Source organism: Podarcis melisellensis (genome assembly GCF_964234715.1).
Source record: "Podarcis melisellensis genome assembly, chromosome: 14".
Classification (NCBI taxonomy): domain Eukaryota; kingdom Metazoa; phylum Chordata; class Lepidosauria; order Squamata; family Lacertidae; genus Podarcis; species Podarcis melisellensis.
Genome location: NC_138546.1, coordinates 41,654,275 through 41,676,892, shown reverse-complemented (window position 1 = coordinate 41,676,892; position 22,618 = coordinate 41,654,275). Strand labels below are relative to the sequence as shown.

Here is a 22,618-nt window from a genome sequence, read left to right as displayed (position 1 = left end):
GGTGCCAATACAGCTCCTTGCATAGGTGCATGGCAGCCTAAGTACACCTTTGTTCAGAAGCCAGTTGAGCGCTGGCTAGAGCACAGAATCATGCCTACCATGTGGCTTTATGAGCTGCAAAAAAAGGGCTGATTTCGCAGCTTGCATTGCATCCTCTAGTAGCTGGCTGGAAGAAGAACATCACCTGGAGTCCATTATTCCATATTCTAGTGCTTTACCAGTTGCACTGGCTCCCAGTGGAGTATCGGGTCAGGTTTAAGGTGTTGGTTTTGACCTTTAAAGCCCTTTGTGACTTAGGGCCCTCGTATTTACGGGACCGCCTCTCCTGGTATGCCCCACAGTGGACCTTAAGGTCCATGAATAATCATAGTTTAGAGGTCCCAGGCCCTAAGGAAGTCAGATTATCCTCCACCAGGGCCAGGGCCTTCTCAGTGATGGCTCCAACCTGGTGAAAGTCTCTGTCCCATGAGACCAGGGCCTTGCAGAATTTAATCTCCTTTCATAGGGCCTGTAAGACAGAGCTATTCCACCTGGCTTTCAATTTGAACTTAGCCTGATCTTTTATCCCCCTTCCTTCCCCCCTCCCCTTTTTATGAAGATTACCCGCTCTGGGATCCCACAGCTAATTCTCCCCTGGTCTCCTTGCTGACCCAAATAGGACTAATTTAGCCAGCTAGCCCTGGTGATCATCTAATGTTTATTGGATGGATTTACCCCCTAAATTGATTTTTGAATTCTGAATTTATTATTATTCATATCTTGTATTTTATGTTGTTTTTTGTTGCCTCAATTAAGTGTTTTAATTTTGTTGTTAGCCGCCCTGAGCCCGGTTTTTCTGAACCAGGAAGGGCGGGGTATAAATAAATATTTATTATTTATTATTATTAGTAGTAGCTATTGTGACCTTATCTCTGAACTGACTCTCTTCAGCTAGTTATGCGTTATATGTGTGCATGTCTTCAGTAAAATGAAATCTCCTATTATCTATGGATTGTTCCCCCTGGCCACCCTTGCAAATTGCAAAGCAAGTGTGCGGAGGGTGATTTCCATCAGGATTATAATTTGGGAGCTATGCTCCTAATGGAAATTGCCCCCTCCCCCACCATGCCCAAGATTGCATTTTAAAGCCCATTGACAGGGTTGCAAGCGATGCAATTAACATAGCGTGTAAGTAAGGCTGAGAGATTGTGACTTGAATTTGAACCCATTTCTCCTTGTGTTTAGTCTGATACTCACAGGTGGACTACAATTTTCATCATCTCCAGCCATTGGTCATGTTGGCTGGGGCAGATGGAAGTTGAAGTCCAACAATCATTGGGAGGAGACAGACCACCCCACCCACTCCTGCTCTAACCCCTGAACCACACTGGCTCTCATCCTTATGCCTGCAAAGTAGATCAGTATTGTTGCAAGTGTGGGCCCAACATGGCCAGCCTCAGATGGTGCCCCCTTCACAGAAGTTGATGTCAACACTCTGGGGCCCCATGTAATTTAGTTTGCCAAAGCCCCATCTAGCAAGTTGGTGGTTGAGGTACAATTTGAACAGAGGAATTGCCAGGTATTATTTTTAGCCAATGCGCTATGGCAATGGTTCCTAATTATATAACTACTGTGGACTCCCTGTTTTATAAAAGCTAAACTATGGACCTGCTGCTTTTGATTTTCTTTATATCTCTGTGGTAGTTTTAGAAATGTACATGGTGCCATGGACCCTGCTGTGGTCTGAACCACTGAGCCTCTTGGGCTTGCTGATCGGAAGGTCGGTGATTCAAATCCCCATGATGGGGTGAGAGCTCCCGTTGCTCTGTCCTGCCAACCTAGCAGTTCAAAAGCACGCCAGTGCAAGTAGATAAATAGGCACCCCTGCGGCGGGAAGGTAAACGGTGTTTCCGTGCGCTCTGGTTTCCGTCACGGTGTCCCATTGTGCCAGAAGCGGTTTAGTCATGCTGGCCACATGACCCAGAAAGCTGTATGTGGACAAACGCCGACTCCCTCGGCCTGAAAGCGAGATGAGTGACACAACCCCATAGTTGCCTTTGACTGGACTTAACTGTCCAGGGGACCTTTACCTTACCTGGGTGGGTTACTCTGCGAACTACCAATTGGGAACCAATGCCCTATAACATCCTTCCTGTGTGTTAAAGCACATTTTTCTTAATCTCTGTCTTCCTTTGCTGTCTAAGATGATGCAGCAATTCAGAGATTTTCATTGTCCTTGAATCCGGGCCAGATGAGATTTTGCTGAGTAAGAATTGCAGAAAGTTTTCAGATATAGGGAGAATCCATTTATCCCTTAAGTCTCTGCGCAAATCACATTCCAGGACACAGTGTTCTACATTTTCAATGACAGAATACGAAGACCGACAATCTCTGTATCTGTGGTCTATTAATTCACTTAAATCTGAATGGTGACAGGCAAATAACTATTGACTGAAACACCCCGGCTCCTATTAGATACTGAAACCGACCTCTTATTGCTTCCAGAATGAAAGAAACATTCAGTTGCTACCTGTAAGCTCTGTATTTGGGCTGTGCCATGGATCTTGGGTTGAGACGGGGGAGAATTTTAACTTGGTTCACATTTAAAGGTGTACCTACCCAATTCAGACTTCCTGAAGCGACTGAAGAACTGATACACAGCCATCCTTTGAAATTTGCAAGGATCTGACTTTTGCGATGTAGTTCCCCAACTGAAACACATTTACAAAAATTGTTTCTTTTCTTCTTGTTCATAAATAGTGGGCAAGGTACTCTATATCCCTGGTCTCTCAGGCACAAGAGGGCAAGAGGGGACATGGGGACTCATTGAAAGTGGGCCAATATATGAGGCACAGGATCCATGCGATAATATGAATCTCTAAATGCATAGGAGCAGAGTGATCACAATATTATGTTGGCAGATACTTTCCTCGATTTGCCTTGTACAAGCTTGCAAGTGTGCATAGTTTAATGGAAATTCATGCTTAATGGGAATATAAAAATTGTTTAAAATGTATTTATTAGGGATAATCTGCACAAATACGAATAAACCAACGGAAATAAGATGCAAACATTTGTTAAGGGAAAACAGCTTACAAAAATGGATCCACTAGTCAAAATGGCATTGTGAAAAATGTGTTGGGAGAAATTTGCGCTAAAGAGCATAGCTGTTGTGGCTAGTAGCCATTGAGAGCATTATCCTCCCCCCTTGTCCCTTAATATTTTTTGAATGCCATCTCTTTTTAATGTAGTTGATGGAAAAAACAACAACAGCAACAACACACACATACCAAATGCAATTTTGCCATGGCATTCATTGGAGCCGTACTTCTTCGAAAAGACACATTTTATGGGTTCTCCAAATATGAGGACACCTGCCCACAAGTATTTAGACTTCCCGGTTGGTTTGCCCATCACATTTTTTTAAAAATGTACCACTTCTTTAGTTCTTGTTGTTTAGTCGTTTAGTCGTGTTCGACTCTTTGTGACCCCATGGACCAGAGCACGCCAGGCACTCCTGTTTTCCACTGCCTCCCACAAACTCATGCTGGTAGCTTCGAGAACACTGTCCAACCATCTCGTCCTCTGTCGTCCCCTTCTCCTTGTCCCCTCCATCTTTCCCAACACCAGGGTCTTTTCCAGGGAGTCTTCTCTTCTCAGGAGGTGGCCAAAGTATTGGAGCCTCAGCTTCAGGATCTGTCCTTCCAGTGAGCACTCAGGGCTGATTTCCTTAAGAATGGATAGGTTTGATCTTCTTGCAGTCCATGGGACTCTCAAGAGTCTCCTCCAGCACCATAATTCAAAAGCATCAATTCTTCGGCGATCAGCTTTCTTTATGGTCCAGCTCTCACTTCCATACATCACTACTGGGAAAACCATAGCTTTTACTATATGGACCTTTGTTGGCAAGGTGATGTCTCTGCTTTTTAAGATGCTGTCTAGGTTTGTCATTGCTTTTCTCCCAAGAAGCAGGCATCTTTAAAGACTTCTTTAGTACATTTATATAAAAAAGAAAAGGGAAAGGACTCCTGGACAGTTAAGTCCAGTCAAAGGTGACTATGGGATTGCGGTGCTCATCTCGCTTTCAGGCCGAGAGAGCTGGCGTTTGTCCACAGACAGCTTTCCGGGTCATGTGGCCAGCATGACGAAACCACTTCTGGCACAACGGGACACCGTGACGGAAACCAGAGCGCATGGAAGTGCCATTTACCTTCCCGCCGCAGCGGTACCTATTTATCTACTTGCACTGGCATGCTTTTGAACTGCTATGTTGGCAGGAGCTGGGACAGAGCAATGGAAGCGCATTCCGCCACAGGGATTCAAACTGCCGACCTTCTAATCGGCAAGCCCAAGAGGCTCAGTGGTTTAGACCACAGTGCCACCCGTGTCCCATAGTACATTTATGCCCAAGATTTCTCACCACCACCAAGCAACTCAGTGCAGCAGACCAGGGAGATGGGTTGTCCAATCTGGGCACTGACCTGCCTCCGATCTGCTTAGCTAAAGCAAGGCAATTGCGCCACATGTTTCTTGTGAAAGCCATTGGCTAGAAGCATTAATGTTCGTACACAGTGCACTTCAGCACATGTACCAGTGGTAGCAAAAGAATAGCAGCGGCAATGAACCGTTAAGCTTCCAGCAATGGTGCTGTGCTACTTCTATAGCTGTGCAACTTCTGAAACTGTAACAGCTGACCACTTTGCAAATGGTTCCTGCAAACTTGATGTTCTGACTGTGAGAGATACCGGTGTAGCCACAACAATAATTGCCCTAAAATCAGCAGCTGCACTGTGGCTGCAATCTGAAATATCATACGAAGTAAATCCCACTGAAATCAGAAAGGCCAGGGTGATTGTGAAGGTTAGATAGCAAGATAGCAAGAAGTCCAGAGACCAATAGCCCTCTAGCTATTCGGGCTTTTGGATAGCCCCTCGCGAAGCCTCCGTAGGGCAGCGGGAGGAAGGCTCCTCGCTGCCCTGCAGAGGCTTTGTGTGGCTCTTGTGGGATGTGGGGGGCTGTGTCACTTCCCCCACCTCCCAGAAAAGCTCCCTTTGAAGAGCGCGCGGTTCTTGCGGGAGATGGGGGAAGGTACAGAGGACAGCTTACCCACGCGCAACCTCTTCCAGGCAGAGGGAGCCTTCATCCCATTGCCCAGGAGAGGCTTCAGCGGCTATCCCAGAAGCCAGAACAGCAAGAGGCTATCCCAGAAGCCAGATCCCTCTTGCTGTTCTGGCTTCTGGGATTCAGAATCCCCCCCTTGTCTCCACCCCCACCCCACAAACTAGGTGCGTCTTATCGTCTGGTGCGTCCTATAGAGTGAAAAATATGGTAGGTTTTTTTGCTCTAAAGCAGGGGTGGCCCTCCAGATATTGCAGCCCCACAATGCTCATCAGCTCCAGCAAGCATGGTCAATGGCTAGGGCTGATGGGAGTTGTAGTTCAACAACAACAACAAACCTATGGTTACGTAAAACATACTGGATAAACACACAAGACGGAACCGGCTGTACTTTTGAATAAACAAGGTATACTATTCATTGTATCAAATTGTAGATTTCAACGGAGGTTTCATAAAGTTCAACAAAAAAAGCAGAAGACCCAGTAGATCAGTTCCACCCGTCTGTTCATAGAGTCCAATAATCCACATGTAGGGTTGTTACAGTCCCACAGAATCCTTTCACAGAGTCTAGGACAAGGATTTCTGGAATCCTAGGCTTCATCAGTAGAATAGGCTCATATGTAATATTACAGGATAGTGGATCTTATAGCATAGTAGTGGTTGCAGTAAGAAACGACTGTTACCAGTCTGTTCTACTGATGAAACCTAGGATGGCAAAACAAGGCTGCAACAACCTTTCATGTGGATTATTGGACTCTATGAACAGACAGGTGGAATAGACACTTATACATGTATGGACCTTATGCATGAACTGACTAGAGAATGAACTGATCCACTGGGTCTTCTGCTTTTTCCGTTGAACTTTATGAAACTTCCGTTGAACTCTACAATTTGATTCAATGAATAGTATACCATATTTATTCAAAAGTACAGCCGGTTATGTCTTGTGTGTTTATTGGGAGCTGTAGTTCTGCAACATCTGGAGTTCCAAAGGTGTTCCGGAGCACAGTGGAGAGCGATGACGACGCCAGCGCCACAAAACACAGCAGGAGAGCCGACATTGCTAGGCTGCCCACAAATGTCAAAAAAAGAGCAAAAGTATCACTGCCAAATCAGGCGTGTGCACCCTGTGGCGTACTGACAGGCCACCTGAGCCACCCAAAAAGGCAATGGCTCACAGTCATGGAATGAGGAAAAAGTGAATGTTTTAGCCATCAGAAACAGCGAGAGGCGGATGTTTTTCAGGTGGGTGGGGCTCCTTCAAGAAGGGGGTCAGGAACCAAGCAGAAGTGGTGGTGGGACAACAATGGGTGGTCAGAGGAAGAAGACTGGGAAGAAGAGGGGTCAGAAGCTGAAGGGGTTAGTGAGCTGGGAAGGTCGTGGAAGAGAGACGGCCAGAATCAGAGACAGAACAACAACAACAACAACAATTTATTATTTATACCCTGCCCATCTGGCTGGGTCCCCCCAGCCACTCTGGGCAGCTTCCAACAAAACAGTAAAATACAATAACCTAGTAAACATTAAAAGCTTCCTTAAACAGGGCTGCCTTCAGGTGTCTTCTAAAAGTTTGGTAGTTATTTTTCTCTTTGACATCTGGTGGGAGGGCGTTCCACAGGGCGGGTACCACTACCGAGAAGGCTCTCTGCCTGGTTGAAGTTGAAGCTGGTGAGTGGGAGGAGGAAGGCCAAAAGCCAGAGATGTGTCAGGGTGGGGAAGAGTCACAGGGTGTTGAGAAGCTCCCCTCCACCTTGTTTTTCAGAACCAGAAGAGGCATGCAAAGGGCGGAGAAGAGGTTGGCTGCACAGAGACACAGTCTCTGACTGCTTGGGGAAAATCCTTTGCTCAGCGCTTCCCAGCAGAGAGGTGACGGTGGTTTTCCTTGCTGCATCACCTTTGCTGGGTTGCTGCGCTGTGGGAACCACCACTTGAGGCTTTGTTTGGCTGCTGGCTGGACTTTCTGTCTTTCGCTCGGAGGGGCTCAGAAGTCGAACATACCTGTGCTCTGAAAATCCCTTATTTTGGCTGCTGATCCCTTATTTCTGAGGCTGCTGGTCCCTTATTTTCAAATTTGTAAGTTGTCAGCTATGCTACTGACTGTGAGGCATAGGTGACAAGTCTCTGGGGCCCTGGGTGCCTGAGCATCCCACAAATTTCCCCATGAAGGGGCCAGATACCCACAGATTTTGGTGCCAGGGCCTTGCACGCTGCATGGCACCCATGGTTCCGGGCATCCATGGTCATGGAGCCAGGTTGGCGCTCCTGCTGGGCGAGATGCCTGCCTGAAACAATGGAAAGGCACTGCTAGTCTGTGTAGACAATACTTGGCCAGATGGACCAATGGTCTGGCTCTGTATAAGGCAGCTTCTATGTTTCCACTTCTCCCAAAGCTTCCTGGGAACTGTAGTTTGTCAAGGGTGCTGGGAATGGTAGTTCAGGGAGTAAAGTACAATTTCCAGGATTCTTTTTCTGACTGGGGGAATTGTTTTAGATGTATGGTGTGTACAGAGCTTTGGTTCCTCCCTGCTCTCTATATTGGGCTACCTTTGAAGGTGACCCTTTGAAGGTGACCCCAGTTGCGAACGACCCTGGGGTTGTGGCGCTCATCGCTTTACTGGCCGAGGGAGCTGATGTTTGTTCGCAGACAGTTTTTCCGGGTCATGTGTCCAGCATGACTAAGCCGCTTCTGGCAAAACCAGAGCAGCGCACAGAAATGCCGTTTACCTTCCCTCCTGAGAGGTACCTATTTATCTACTTGGACTTTGATGTGCGTTCAAACTGCTAGGTTGGCAGGAGCAGGGACCAAACAATGGGAGCTCACCCCATCGCGGGGATTCAAACCGCCGAACTTCTAATTGGCAAGCCCAAGGCTCAGTGGTTTACACCACAGCGCCACCCCTAAATGGCCTCGGTCCAGTATACCTGAAGGGGCGGCTCCACCCCCATCGTTCAGCCTGGACTCTGAGGTCCAGCTCCGAGGGCCTTCTGGCGGTTCCCTCACTGTGAGAAGCGAAGTTACAGGGAACCAGGCAGAGGGCCTTCTCGGTGGTGGCGCCTGCCCTGTGGAACGCCCCCCCTTCAGATGTCAAGGAAATAAACAACTACCTGACTTCTGGAAGACATCTGAAAGCAGCCCTGTTTAGGGAAGTTTTAAATGTTTGATGTTTTATCGTGTTTTTATTATTCTGTTGGGAGCTGTCCTTCCCGCTATAAAGCGGTACCTATTTATCTACTTGCACTTAGAAGTGCTTTCGAACTGCTAGGTTCACAGTAAAAGCACAGTAAACGGTGTTTCTGTGTGCTGCACTGGTGCTGGCTCGCCAGAGCAGCTTTGTCACGCTGGCCACGTGACCCGGAAGTGTCTCCGGACAGCGCTGGCCCCCGGCCTCTTAAGTGAGATGGGCGCACAACCCTCGAGTCGGACACGACTGGCCTGTACGGGCAGGGGAACCTTTACCTTTACCTGGGAGCTGTCCAGAGTGGCTGGGGAAACCCAGCCAGATGGGTGGACTATAAATAATAAAATATTATTATTATTATTATTATTATTATTATTATTATTATTATTCCTCCCCTCTTTCCTCCCTCCCGATCTTTCTCTTTGACTTATTTTCTTGCAGCTGTTACTTTTCCTTCCTGCCTCAGGAGAGGAGTCAGAAGGTGCAGTTTGCAGACACAGTCTTACGGAATGATCATGTTGCAGCAACAAACAGCAGCAACAACCCTGAGATTAAGGTCATGACTGGAGTCCCTGTCACTCTCTTAGGTACCATTGTACTCCTGCCTGTATTTCATTCAGCACACTGGACAAAATATTGGACTGAGTCATACGTTCAATTAGAGAAAAAAAAGTGTGGCTTTTTACTATGTTTCCCTTCAAAACACACTCAGCAAAGTTTGATCAACAAGTCTGGCTGTACCTTGGACAGAGCTGTCATGTGTCCCCATGGGGAATAATTTTCCCTGCTGGTATTTTTGAGGTTATTTGCAATAACCTGAAGTCACAAGGGTGAAGCTCCACACACACCCCGTCCTGTTTGAATGGGAGTTAAAATAGTTCAGACCCAGCCTAATCTAGCTAACCCAAGGAGCGGCCAAAAAACGAAAGGGAAAGTTTGACAGAGAGGGAAAAGAGGAAGGGAAAAAAGTGGGTCTAAGTCTGCTGAATCAAACTTCTCCCCTTTCTCTAGCCCCCACTGCTCTGGCCGCTACGGTTTCCAAACTTTTATTTATTATTTATTTATTCCATACAATTTATACCCTGCTTAATTGTAAAAAGAAAAGGGGGGCTGGAAACCCTCAAAACAGTTTCCAAAAAGGGGGGGGGGGAGGAAAAAGCAACAAAATTATCAATAAGAAAAATTAGCAACAACAATGTGAGGAATAAGTGGGATATAAATGTAATAAATAAATGCAACCATTGGCTTCTAATGAGATGTGCATTTTTTCAAACCAGACCTCCTTTTGAGTTATATATATATACAGTATATATATCGTTATATGATTAAACCCTGAATGCTCTGCCTGAAAAGTTCTTCAAATTGTTACTACCATTATTATCAAAGAATGCAGTATTATGAGCTCATCAAATGGCAAATTTAACAAATTCATCTCCAGCTAAGTTTCACCCAGGCTAGAACCCCTGAAATTTACTGACCTAAGCTTCTTCGGCCTATTCATTTCAGAGTGTATATAACCCATAACAATGTTCTTTGCTGAGAGAGTTGTGGGGGTTGGATTATTGTAGAGCTGGAAGGGACCCTGAGGATCATCTAGTCCCACCCCCTGCAATGCAGGAATATGCAGCTGCGCCATACAGGGATCAAACCTGCAACCTTGGCATTATCAGCACCACCCTCTAACCAACTGAGCTATCCTAACATTACTCTAAAAACAGATTAAAACTCGCGGCAACTTTCTTAACATCTGGGCAGGCTTGTCTAAAGACTATATATATATCTATATTTTAGCAGGTGCTGAAAAGTGTACAGTGATATCAATAGGCAGGTAGTTCCAAAGATGCTGCGGCACGAAACGATCAAGTTATTACAAATTTGAAACGGGTGTTTCTGTGGTACTTGTAGCAGTGCCAGTTCTGCCAATCAATGCGGTTGAGTGAGTGTATATCTACTAAGGCAGTCTTCATTCATACTTCTGTCTATTGGCCTGGAATCTTTTGTTGAAGGTCTAGCTGAGAAACATTTTTAAATTAAAATAATAGGACTGCATCCTAAGGACATGTAGCTGGGCTACAGACAGGAAGGGAAAGGGGTGGGGTATAAATTTTCAAGTACCACCCAACAATCACGATAGCTTAAGTGGCTATTATTTACAGAACACAGAGCTGTTAAGTGAGGGACACAACATGCCGCTCAGATACCTAGGAAAATATAGGGGTAATTGCTTCCCTTTTAAAGGAGAATGGGACAAAATGAGGATTTGCAGGATGTTCTGTCTTGAGTTGTTAATTCCACTGTGATATATTTCCACCTCTCCTCTCCCAAAGCACATCTTACAATGCCAGCTTTGTTACTTTTCAGAAAAAGAAGACCAAAAACAGCAATCATCAAAAGTAGCTTCCAGAATAGATGGTAATTTCACATTGCACCTTTCGCCCTCCATTCAGCAGCTTTTTGAAGGAGAACAGTGGGGACATCAGCTCAAAATAGCCATCAAAAGGAGCAATTGGTACCCTGCATCTCTGTTTATTGTGGTTTTTTTGGAGAGGGAGAAAATCTGTCCTGTGTGACCCTCCCTTTGCACACTGTATCATTATTTTGCAAAATCTCATTCATCCCTGTTGCTTCCAAGGGCTGCCTTAAAAGTTAGAAAAGCTAAATAAAATGGTACTTAAGTTTTCAAAGGTGCTTGGTGGGGGTGGGGGAGAGAATGAAATATTTTATTAAATTTCGCTTAGGCTCAAGCTACACTTTCCATAGAATTGAATGGTCCTTTCCTGTGTTGGAATGCTGCATGGAGAAAAAGGCTGACTAACTCTCTGCTTTCTCTGCTATAAATCACCCTCCCAAATATGCTCTATCTCACTGTCCCAAAATGACTGGTTAATCACGGAATCAGAGAGCTGGGAGGAACTTCAGAGTCTTCTAGCCTAACCTTCAGTGTGTGGAGGAAATCTACATGGAATCATAAAAATACAGTGTTGGAAAGGGTACCAAAGAAACCATTAATGGCTAGGCAGTGTCTCATTATGGGGAATCATTGCTGCAGAATGGCTTGCTTTTGAATCAATCTGCAATCAATCTACAAAACTGCATTTCAGAAGTGAATTTATTAACCATGGTCTCATTCCCTTCATTTTTAACTAGACTGTTATTTTGTATTTTATTAGTTTCTGTAAAGGCAGATGCTTCCAAGCCTGCTCCATCACAACAAAGGGTAGCACAACTTTTGTCACGCTTTCAGTTTCTTTAGTTGCCTGGTTAGGAATTTGAGGGACCAAATGGATGGAATGGAACGTCAGTCCAATCGCCAAGAAAATCTCCACAAGAACCAGTACAAAGTCTGCGGTAGAGCACACTAGCCAAACGTTCAAATGTGTCACCATCTGTTAACCCCCCCAAATCAGGGAATTTTTCTCACTTACCAGGGACCAGTTTCCTAACTAAAAATGAAAATGGACTGGTCATTTATTTGTCAGAGGGCAAATGGGCAAAGTTAGCAGATGATCAAACACTCCCCCCCTCAATGTATATGTAAATCCCCCCCTCTCTCTCTGGGGTAGGGGTGGGCAACCTTCGGAGCTTACCTGTTGAGGGCTGCATGGTGCTGGTGTGCAGGGCAAGAGCTAATGATGAGCAGAAACAAGAGTGTCGTGGATGAACTAGTCTGTTATAATGGCCACTTACTAGTCCCTGATCTCTGTGACTATCTGAAATTAGAATTCAAAATCCTATGCAGAAATGAGCCTCACTGGGATTTCTGGGATTAATCTCAAAATAAAAATCCAATGCACTTTTTAAAAAAAAAACTACAGCAGACCCATGCATTTGCTGTCCTGGAAACCGAGGGAAAGTAATTCCTTTCTGACTTTCATGTGCTACACAGACACACTTGGTATAGAAGCCTACCCCAGTTTGTCCTCATGCAGCTGAGCAGTCTGTTCCCCAAGCCATGCAACCAGAAAAGAAGGTTTTGTTTAAATTATGTTTATGAAATAAATTACTCTTTGAAAGTACATAAGAAGATAAACACTTCTGAAAGCCAGGAAAAATAAGGAGGGAAGGAATTTGGGTGGAAGGGGGAAATGGGGCAACTTTGGGTAGTTCAGGGGCAACAACAAAAAAATGAAGCTTTTCTTCTTCTTTTGGCAAACCAAGGTTTCCTAATAAAATGCATTTTTAAATGTTATTTTCACAAATATATGCATTTTTGTGCACACAACCCCCAGTATACGCATTCTTGTATGCATTCCTTGGCTGGAGAACTGCATTGCAAAATTCGGAGAAGTGTGACTTCTGAAGAGCGGCTGCATTTTGATTTGTGTATTGTTTTCGAAAATGTGAATGATGTATAGTAGGTTTGTTGTTAAATGCCATCTGAATTGAATTTGCCCCCCATCCCTACCTGCCCTCTAGGGAGTTATTGTGGGTCTGTTGATTTGCTGCTTCTTAGGAAGCGTCTCCCTCCAGTTAGGCTCACTTTTATCCTTGTAAATAAAACTCACAGATTGCAGAGCTACCTTAAGTCCACCTTAGAAGAAACCCTGGGAAGTGCTACCTCTCTAGACTACATCGCTGGTCGGAGAAGTGGAAAAGAACACATTAACAATACGACAGAGTTTATATCTCATGTAAGGGCTGGTTTTCCAAATAGCAAAAAATATTGCCAAAGCATTTAATAATCCACAAAGTGTGCTCTCTCTCTCTCTCTCTCTCTCTCTCTCTCTCTCTCTCTCTCTCTCTCTCCCATCTGAATCTGGGTTCTGTCACTATATCCGAAAACTTCTTTTTCTTTGTTCAAAACAGATGATCATCAACACCTCTCCTTCCTTCCTCAAATAAACATAGAACAGTATCAACAGAATGCAAAGCAACTCAGGGATTGAATGCATTTTTTTTTTTGGCAACATTCTAGGGAGCTATTAGGCATTGTAGCCCTTGACAGAATTATTTCTTTTAAAAGAATAACCTTTGGGTGCACCCCTTGGTATTTAAATGAATATCTAGGGTGTGAAACCCATGGAAACATATGAAAACAAGGAAAGAGAACATACATTTTGGAACAACAAAACAAACTTCTTTTTAAAACAACAAAAAGAGAAGAGCAAATTTAATTTAGGGGGCTGACTGAGGAATTTGTCTTTTCCAGTAAGCTGACTCAAAGTGTTCAAAAAGAATATCAAATTAAAAATAGGCTTGTAGGTCTTGCCAATGTCATCAGTGGAGAGTCACCAGATCATTCATCCCTCCAGTTCAGCTACAGGTATTTCTTTTGCATGAAGATCTTTTAAATTTATCAGTTTGGTCAATTAAGTTCTCCTTGCAGAAGCTGAACCTCTCACCCCCCTGTCTAATTTGGAGTAACAAAAACCAACCCAAATTTCAACACGATCAACAAAGAAAAGCTTCTTCCTTTTGGGTGATGGAAATAATGGAAAAAGTAATGAAGTGGAGAAGCAAGTTTGCCTCGGGAAGCAGTCACCCTGTTGCTCTAGCATGCCACACCATTAAAAGTTACAGAAATAGCCTTCTTTTGCTGCTTCTCTCAGCTCAAGAAGATTTAAGCTCAAAGCAATTTTGGAAGGAAATTCTGATCTTCACTGAGTTACAATAACTACAGTTGTTCAGACAGGGGGAAAAGGTATCTCCCCCCGCAAAAAAACACACAAAACACCCCACCCCCGGATACATTGAGATGAAGGCAACTCAATAAATAACCCACAATCAAAACTCCAATACTTTTTCATATTAGTTTTTCATCCCACTATGACACATGTTAAAATAGAAAAGTTTAATAAAGTTACCTGGCTGTTTTCTCACTTCCGTTTTCTAGGTTCTGCTCTGGAAGTCAGTTGCAATAGTTAAATGATGTGTGTGGTCTTTCAAAAGATCAGAAAAGATTTCCTGGTGATCACTCTTTTTGTAGCATCTTTTCCTGTCTCTCCTTTTTTTTTAAACTAAAGGTACTCCTTGTTGCTAAGAGATGGGTTGCTAAGAGATTTTTGTGTATGAGGAGGTGGCAGGTCAGGGGCTTTGCAACCCCAAAGAGAATTTTGTAAATTAACCTCTCTAGCAGGATGTACTTAAGCCCCTGCCCCAAAATCCACTGGCGGTGGATTAAAAAAGGAATCCAACTGAAAAGAAATTAACCTGTTTGAATGCTCAGTGGCTTGACGAATGGGCGAGGGAGCTACAAGAGATAGTTTGGCGAAGAGCAACGATACGCTGTTAGTTAGGCAAAACTTTGATGCTAGGCATCGCAATGTGAAGATGAAGGTGAAATGAGACTTAGGATTCACATGGCAATTGCAAACTTGAATGTAGCAATCCTGGCCATCGCTCCCTGTCTGGTTATATAGCCTTGAAGATGTGCAATCATTACATGGGGCATTTCCTTGCAGTGGCGTAGCGTGGGGGGTGCAGGGGGGCCCCGGCCGCACCAGGCGCAACACCTGGGGGTTAGGGTTAGGGGGAGCAAATCCATGGGTTAGGGGGTGCAAATCCACGGGTTGTGGGCACAAATTACTTGCCTTGCCCCGGGTGCTGACAACCCACGCTACGCCACTGTTTCCTTGCCCTGTGAAGGGGAAATGGAATGCAGAGTAGCATCCCAACATGATAGTGCGGTACCTCAGGTTACAGATGCTTCAGGTTACAGACACTTCAGGTTACAGACTCTGCTAAGCCAGAAATAGTACCTCGGGTTAAGAACTTTGCTCTTAACCCTCACGTGGTGGCGGTGTGGTGGCAAGCGGGAGGCCCCATTAGCTAAAGTGGTACCTTGGGTTAAGAACAGTTTCAGGTTAAGAACGGACCCCCTGTGTTCAACGAGCATTTGACAACAAACCACAGAGCAATGGAAGCTTAAAACTCTTTAAACTAGCTCATAATCTGTCCAGAAGAGCACTCCTATCTTTTGCATGTGTCAGGCAGACAAAACATAACTGCCAGCCCTAATGTGCATGATGCATAACTGGGGGAAACACACAAGGACATGAAGTAGGGCTGCTGTTTGTGTGGCCTGGGGAGGGGTCACAAGGGCCAGATGGAAAAGTACAAAGGGCCTGCACTAGATTCTCGATTGTTGTTGTTGTTTATACAGTAGTGGGACACGGGTGGTGCTGTGGTCTAAACCACTGAGCCTCTTGGGCTTGCTGATTGGAAGCTCGGCGGTTCGAATCCCCGCGGAGGGGCAAGCTCCCATTGCTCTGTCCCAGCTCCTGCCAACCTAACAGTTCGAAAGCACACCAGTGCAAGTAGATAAATAGGTACCGCTGCGGCGGGAAGATAAACGGTGTTTCCATGCGCTCTGGCTTCCGTCACGGTGTCCCCTTGTGCTAGAAGTGGTTTAGTCCCTTTGGCCACATGACTCAGAAAGCTATCTGTGGACAAACACTAGCTCCCTAGGAATGAAAGCGAGATGAGCACTGCAACCCCATAGTTGCCTTTGACCAGACATATCCGTCCAGGGGTCCTTTAAAGGGACCCCTGACCATTAGGTCCACTCGTGGCCAACTCTGGTGTTGCGGCGCTCATCTCGGTTTATTGGCCGAGGGAGCCGGAGTACAGCTTCCAGGTCATGTGGCCAGCATGACTAAGCCGCTTCTGGCAAACCAGAGCAGTGCACGGAAACGCCATTTACCTTCCCACCTGAGCGGTACCTATTTATCTACTTGTACTTTGACATGCTTTCGAACTGCTAGGTTGGCAGAAGAGGGGTCCTTTACCTTTACCTTATACTGAGCACCGTGCATGCTCGGAATGCACACATCTGATGTGATCGAGGGCATGATCCTGCACTTTGGACTGACCCCAACGCAGGCCAATCTGGGACCGTCCTGACCTGCACCAAGGCCCTGAATAGATTTGGGGTCTGACCCTAAGGCTAAATTAGGATTTAACTAAGCATGCAGTCAGGAGACGGGAGAAGGAAGAGGGAGATGCTGTGTTTCCTCTCCGCACCCATGGCTGCACTGCAGGGAACAGGATTGAATCTTGTGCTCACCAGCTGGTGAACGGAGAATCCTGCCAAGTGCTGCTCTGCCAGGGAGTTCTCTGCTGGTAATGAGCTGGGGAAGCAGAACTTGCGGACGCTGCTTGTCTCTCCTTCTCCACCCCTCCCTCCCTGACCACCCCACTTTTGTCTGCCCCGAATCACTCTGTTTGGGCATTCTGGCTCAATCTGATTTGGCCCAAACTGGTTTGGGATTCAGGCTTCAGATCATCATGTACAGCCTACTATTATTTCACTGCTCTTGCGCAAATATTTGTAGAAAAACCCTTCACCGCTGCTGTACTGCAGCAATCATTCCCAGGATCCACACACAGCGGTAGCAGCCGAGACAAACTTTTCTAAAAATAGGCAGCACGGCAGCTGTAGAAAAATTGTTTGGTGGCCCAGGACAATTGTTGGTCTTACATTCCCTTTGTAGAATTTCTTCATTTACAAACTCTTTTGCATTCAAACCACTATGCCACAAGGAGAATGCGAATGCGTCTCGTAAGGTCAGCATCAAAGCGGTTAAATAATGTGAAACATTTTATTTCTTTATTTTCATAATGAAACTTGATTCAGTAAAGACTTATTTCATGCCAAAAGAATTCCTGGAACTTTGTATAATGAAATCGGAATAACTGGCACTGTTGTTTGTGACAATGATCTCTAGGTTGGACGCTAAACATTCTTCACCCTGTGTAGGCTTTTGAATGAATTAACAAAGTTCTTTTTTATGCCATTTAAAATGAGGTACGTCTTGTCGAAATTGACAATGGACCTTTGTGGAGGGAGGATGCAAAATGCTTTCTAGAGCAGCAAGCAGAGTATTTTCCTTTTCCATGACACCCCACAGTTCTTTATAACTGCATCTAAAAAGAAACCTCTTTTTCTGCATGACTACTGCGGGGTGTCTTGGGTGTTAGGGAAGAGGTAGTATCTCTGGTGGGGGAGACGCCATACTCCTTTTGGGGGTAATTTATCCACCTTCGGTCCCCACCCTGCACTCAGTTCTCACCTGCGACTCCTAGAAGCTTTAAGCATGTGACAGAGGCCACATCCTGGGAAATGGCTTTGGCTGGCTGGCTAAACCAGGTGAGAGTAGCCGGTGTATCTCAAAACCTTTCAGTTAGGGACTTTGCTTGCATGTGAAGGCAGGCTCTGGTGAATTGAGCGGGCAAGACCAATAGTGGATCCAACAGTCAAGAAGACGGTTTCTGCACATGCTGTAGAGGGAAGCGAGGGGCAGATGGGGCTCGCCACCCTGGGAAGGTAGCCCATCTAGGCGAAGGGAAACTCTTATCCTAAACCTCCACTGCCTTGTGGGTTATCTTCAGGAGAAGAAATCCTACACAGAGCATAGTCCCTAAGATGGTTGGACGGTACCTTCCATGCCTAATTCCAGCAACTGCTGTAGCTAAAACTGCTGCCAAACGCATTGCTCTGCTTTCCTTTGGACCATATCAGTGAGGCCGAGAGAGGGGTCTTGTCCTCTGGGCAGACCAGGACCTCCAGACACACTGCCCAGGTTTGCATTCACTTCGGTGCTGCTAACAAGCAGAGCGGGCTGGGAACATGGCGTATTTTGCTTGTTTAGCTACAAATATACAAATAAAGCATGGAATCTCCACCCAGTGGGCCAGTCTTGGCCCATCAGGAGGTCCATGCCCACCTGCCCATCAGATGACATCACTGGGTACCATCCATCAGTCAATGGTCAGGAGCGTGATATTCAACCCTGCTGGGTCCTGCTTTGCCAGTGTGTTTCCTGAGAGTGTTAATTTCATGTTGGCAGTTCCACTGTACTTAGAAGTTCAGATTGTGGTGACCTGGAAGAGGGCAATCTCTGTGACAGCCCCTACACTGTGACCTTCCCTTCCCACTTTCATTACGGAGTTTCCATTCCACGCTGAAGATCTGCCTCTTTACCCGGGCCTTTCTCCCCTGAGATAGATGCTTTCAAGACCTGCTCTATGCTCTTGAGTGTAATTGAGTTTCAAACTGATTTTTAATACCTTTAACTTGTTGTAGCCCGCCTTGGGACCTCAGGGTAAATAGTGAGTAAGGAATTGAATCAATCACAACAGCAGCAACTTCAGTAGGATGAAATTGGCACCCATCAAAGTGGTCTGGGAAAGCTGGAGAGAGGATTAATTTGTTTGGCACCTCCACCAAGGTAAGCCATGCAAAAAGTCCAGTGGGTTGATTTGAGTTCTCAAGCATGCATTTGCAATCCTACTGTATGCCCTTCCCACACAGCTATAATTCTCATGCAACCATAACTATGCTGAAGCCAAGGAGCTCACTCACTGTCACCTTTTCATATTTTCTAGTCGGTGAAGCCAAGTGGAAGGGTTTGTGGCAGGAAAGCTGAAGGTGGGACTGATGGAGTGAGAGTTCAAAGGTAATGCAGCTGAGACATCTGGTTTGGAAGTCTGCAAAAGAACAGCTTAGGACAAGGATGTGCAGAAGGAAACAGCTGTGGTTTCCTAAAGCCAGGGACCAATCAGGAGAAATCTTGAACCAGGAATGCCTCAGAACATACCTGCCCTACAATGTCTCAGCTTGGTGAAGGTGCTGAGATTTCTATTTGAGATGAGTACCCCTGCATCCCCTTTTTCAGAGCTACAGTTCCTAGATTTGATGGGAAAAGGAAAGGGCTATTAATCCTAGTCTAGGGATGGAAGGATCTGTCACTCTGGGCTCTTCCTTACTTTCCCACTCATAACTACAGTTCTCCACATTTCCACATTAGTGATCCCCCCCCCACACTTTTTAAAGAGCAATCATGAAAGTTCATCAACATTTTAGTGCGAATTCTCCAAAATTTCTCCTAATATTCTTTTGTGCATGATTTTGCCTAATGTACACATATTTGCAAAGCAATTTATCCAACCGAAATGCATTCTTGTATGTCATTTTCACTAAGATATGCATTTCCATGCATGTTTTACTCTAGTAAATGCCTTTTTGCAAACATTGCTTGGCTGGAGAACTATATTGCAAAATTCAGAGGAGCAATTAATTTTGAAGAGGCAGCTGTGTTTCAGTTCACGTATTCTTTCAGTAAGTGTGATTTAGGTAAGTTCATCTTTCAATGTCAACTGAATCGAATTCCTCCCCCATCCCTATCCTAATCTGAAGAGCAGATACGCCCTGAGAATATATTTTGATTTATTGGTGGAAGTTTTATAACTGCACTTCCTGCTCTTGGCTGAAGACCATGCCGAAAGGATGAGCTGTGAAACCAGCTGGTAACCTTTACCTTAAACCCAGTAGTTTCACTGTGTAAGGGATGGAATTAAAATTGGCATTATTGCTTTCTCTTAAAAAGAGAGAAAAAAAAGAAACATGTTGTTCAGTTCAAGAGGTGTTCTCCAATGCCTAATTCAAAGCATAATAGGACCCCATCAGTGCTAGGAAAAGCGAATTGGGTTAAATTGGCCTCTTTTATGGCTTTCTTCCCTGTATCACAGTTAAATGCTTCCTTTCAGCAGAGAAGTTAATATATCACATCATTATGACATATTGTATTATTATGTACTCCCTGCATCCTCTGATGGACACCCAGGCCAACCTCATACTGAGTTAACAAGTCTGTGCTTTCAGACCGCAGGATCAAATGCTCCGTACAATTTTCCCCTGCACATAGAAATGTAGGGTATCAGGAAGGCCCACCCAGACATGTGACATCCCCACACACTTGCAGATTGAATGTCAAATTAAATGTGAAAAAAGAAATATCTGGGGCTGGATCCATGATGGGATCTTCTGACATCTTTCTTTCATAAGCTTAAAAGCTGCCATCTTTGCAAGCACTCGGATTGGGCTCAGTGCAGCAGCACAGGGGTGGGGTGGGGTGTTGTGGGGTGGGTGGAGGGATTTTTTTAACCCTCTTTTCTTTCATTTTCCTGATAGGCAGCAGGTACCTCCAGGTTGTCAGTATTTTGCAGGAGGGATTCAGACACATTCCGGGAAGTTTAGGTAAAGGGACCCCTGACCATCAGGTCCAGTCGTCGCCAACTCTGGGGTTGCAGCGCTCATTTTGCTTTATTGGCTGAGGAAACCGGCATACAGCTTCCGGGTCATGTGGCCAGCAGGACTAAGCTGCTTCTGGCGAACAGAGCAGCTCACCCTGTCATGGGGATTCAAACCACCAACCTTCTGATCAGCAAGCCCTAGGCTCTGTGGTTTAACGCACAGCGCCACCCATGTCCAGGAAGTTTAGGTCTGGGCAATTAAAGTGGAAAAAGCGCTCTAAGTTAAGCCACTTTAAAATAAGAAACAGACTGCAGTTAGCAAAGTGACAACTGAATGCATTGAAATACGAGTGTGGGGTGAATGAAAGATCAACTGTATAAACACCCCAGAAACCAATGCCCATTGTAATCTAACTTTTCTGCAAACAAATCAGAACAAACGTTGAATAAAAAACAGGGTATCACCTAACCTTCCTGCAAACCTTGGGTAAGCAAGTCAAGGTGAATGCTCTATAAAAACTGGACATAGTCTAGGCTGGTTTAGAAATAGTAATAATAACAACAAGGGACGCGGGTGGCGCTGTGGTCTAAACCACTGGGCCTCTTGGGCTTGCTGATCAGAAGGTTGGCTGTTCGAATCCCCGTGACGGAGTGAGCTCCTGTTGCTCTGTCCCAGCTCCTGCCAACCTAGCAGTTCGAAAGCATGCCAGTGCAAGTAGATAAATAAGTACTGCTGTGGCAGGAAGGTAAACAGCGTTTCTGTGCACTCTGTTTTCTGTCACGGTGTTCTGTTGTGCCAGAAGTTGTTTAGTTATGCTGGCCACACGACATGGAAAACTGTCTGTGGAAAAACAGTGGCTCCCTTGGCCTGAAGCGAGATGAGCGTCGCACCCCATAGTCACCTTTGACGGGACTTAACCATCCAGGGGTCCTTTACCATTACCAATAATAACAAACAAACTTCATGTTGAGTTCCCCCACCTTTCCCCCCCAGAAAAGAAGTACTGGGGATAAGCAATAATAATCATTCCTAGTCATTGCTGAGAGAGGTTACTCAGGGCTGTAGCTTTTGACAACAGCCACATATTATCTCTTTGAGTTGGTTCAGCCACAAAATATTTCTAGAATACTATTAATTCCTGTACACTTGAATATTTTGTGCACTGAAAAAAAAATCTGCATTAGACTTGTTCCCTAATAAAAAGCCTAGAGCTAGATTGGATATATCTTGGGATTATTTATTAAAGAGGTCAAATATTTCTCAGGCAGAAGCAATTTTCTTCCTAGTATTGTGTGAACACCACTTGGAGAACAAGAAGGACCTCTTTGAGATCTCAGCCAAATGCAGTTAGATCTCATGCACTTGCAAAGACTCCACTTGTCCCAATCTGCCCCCTCTCCAATCAACAGTTGTAAGATTCAGACGTACTTCATGTGACTTTTATGGTACCAAAATTCAGGAGTTCACACTCCTGAATATTTGGGCCTTAAGTGATTTTGTGCTTCTTGTTGTAAAAAACACACAACAGAAAACAAAACAAAACCATCATTACCTCTCCTGTTCAATGTGCGTTTGAAGTTTCCACTGTTCAGCAATTGTTGTTTTCTCACTTTGCCCCCTTCTTGTTGCAAATTACTTTCAAACTTCATTGGCACAATGGAGGTCAAAATGACCCATGCCAAAACTTCATACTGAAGCACCAGGTGCATCTTATCCATTCTGTTCCTCTCTTTATTATATGCATGGTTTCTTCTTTTTAATCCAAATTCAAGCTCTGATTTACTTCTATGGCCAATAGGTTGACTCAAGATAGGATCTCCTCCCTCTGGACTAATTGTACGTAATTTCTCCTGAAATTAACTCATACCAGGATCATTATTAGGCACTCAGTGGGATGAAATGAATTATCTAGACCAGGGATGAGGAAACTTTGGCCCTCCAGGGGTAGATGGACTCCAGCTCCCATCAGTTTTAGCCAGCATGGCCAATGTCCCATTACCAATATTGGGAGAGCCAACAATATTAGCCACCCATGATCTAGATCACCAATGAACAGACTTGGAGGGTTCCATGGAGGTCAGCATCTGGTGGGACTGGTAGGGGAGAAAGCAGGGACCCCCAGGGTGCAATCATGTTGGTGGCCCTAGAAGTCCCATGATTCCAGAGGGTCCTCGTTGATGCTGTGGAGCATTCAAGAAGGTCTGCAGAAAGGTCACAAGCAGTGAAAATCACTTGACCAAATGCAGGTAAGAGATCATTTCTGCACCTACGATGTGGCAGTGATTATGGCAGATGCCCCCAATGGATCAACCTTAACTGATCACGTATACAATGAACTCTCAAAGAGGGATGTATGCCAGCCTTGTAA

General features: G+C 45.1%; 1 protein-coding gene across 1 annotated transcript in view; it reads right to left on the bottom strand.

Annotated features, from left to right (window-relative positions):
• Positions 1-14,451, bottom strand: part of CYP19A1 (cytochrome P450 family 19 subfamily A member 1) — a 37,757-nt gene extending 23,306 nt beyond the window's left edge. Inside the window, exon 1 of the mRNA XM_081888630.1 lies at positions 14,081-14,451. The gene's annotated coding sequence lies outside the window, so the exon portion shown is untranslated. The remainder of the gene's footprint in view (positions 1-14,080) is intronic.
• Between the last annotated feature and the right edge of the window lie 8,167 nt (positions 14,452-22,618).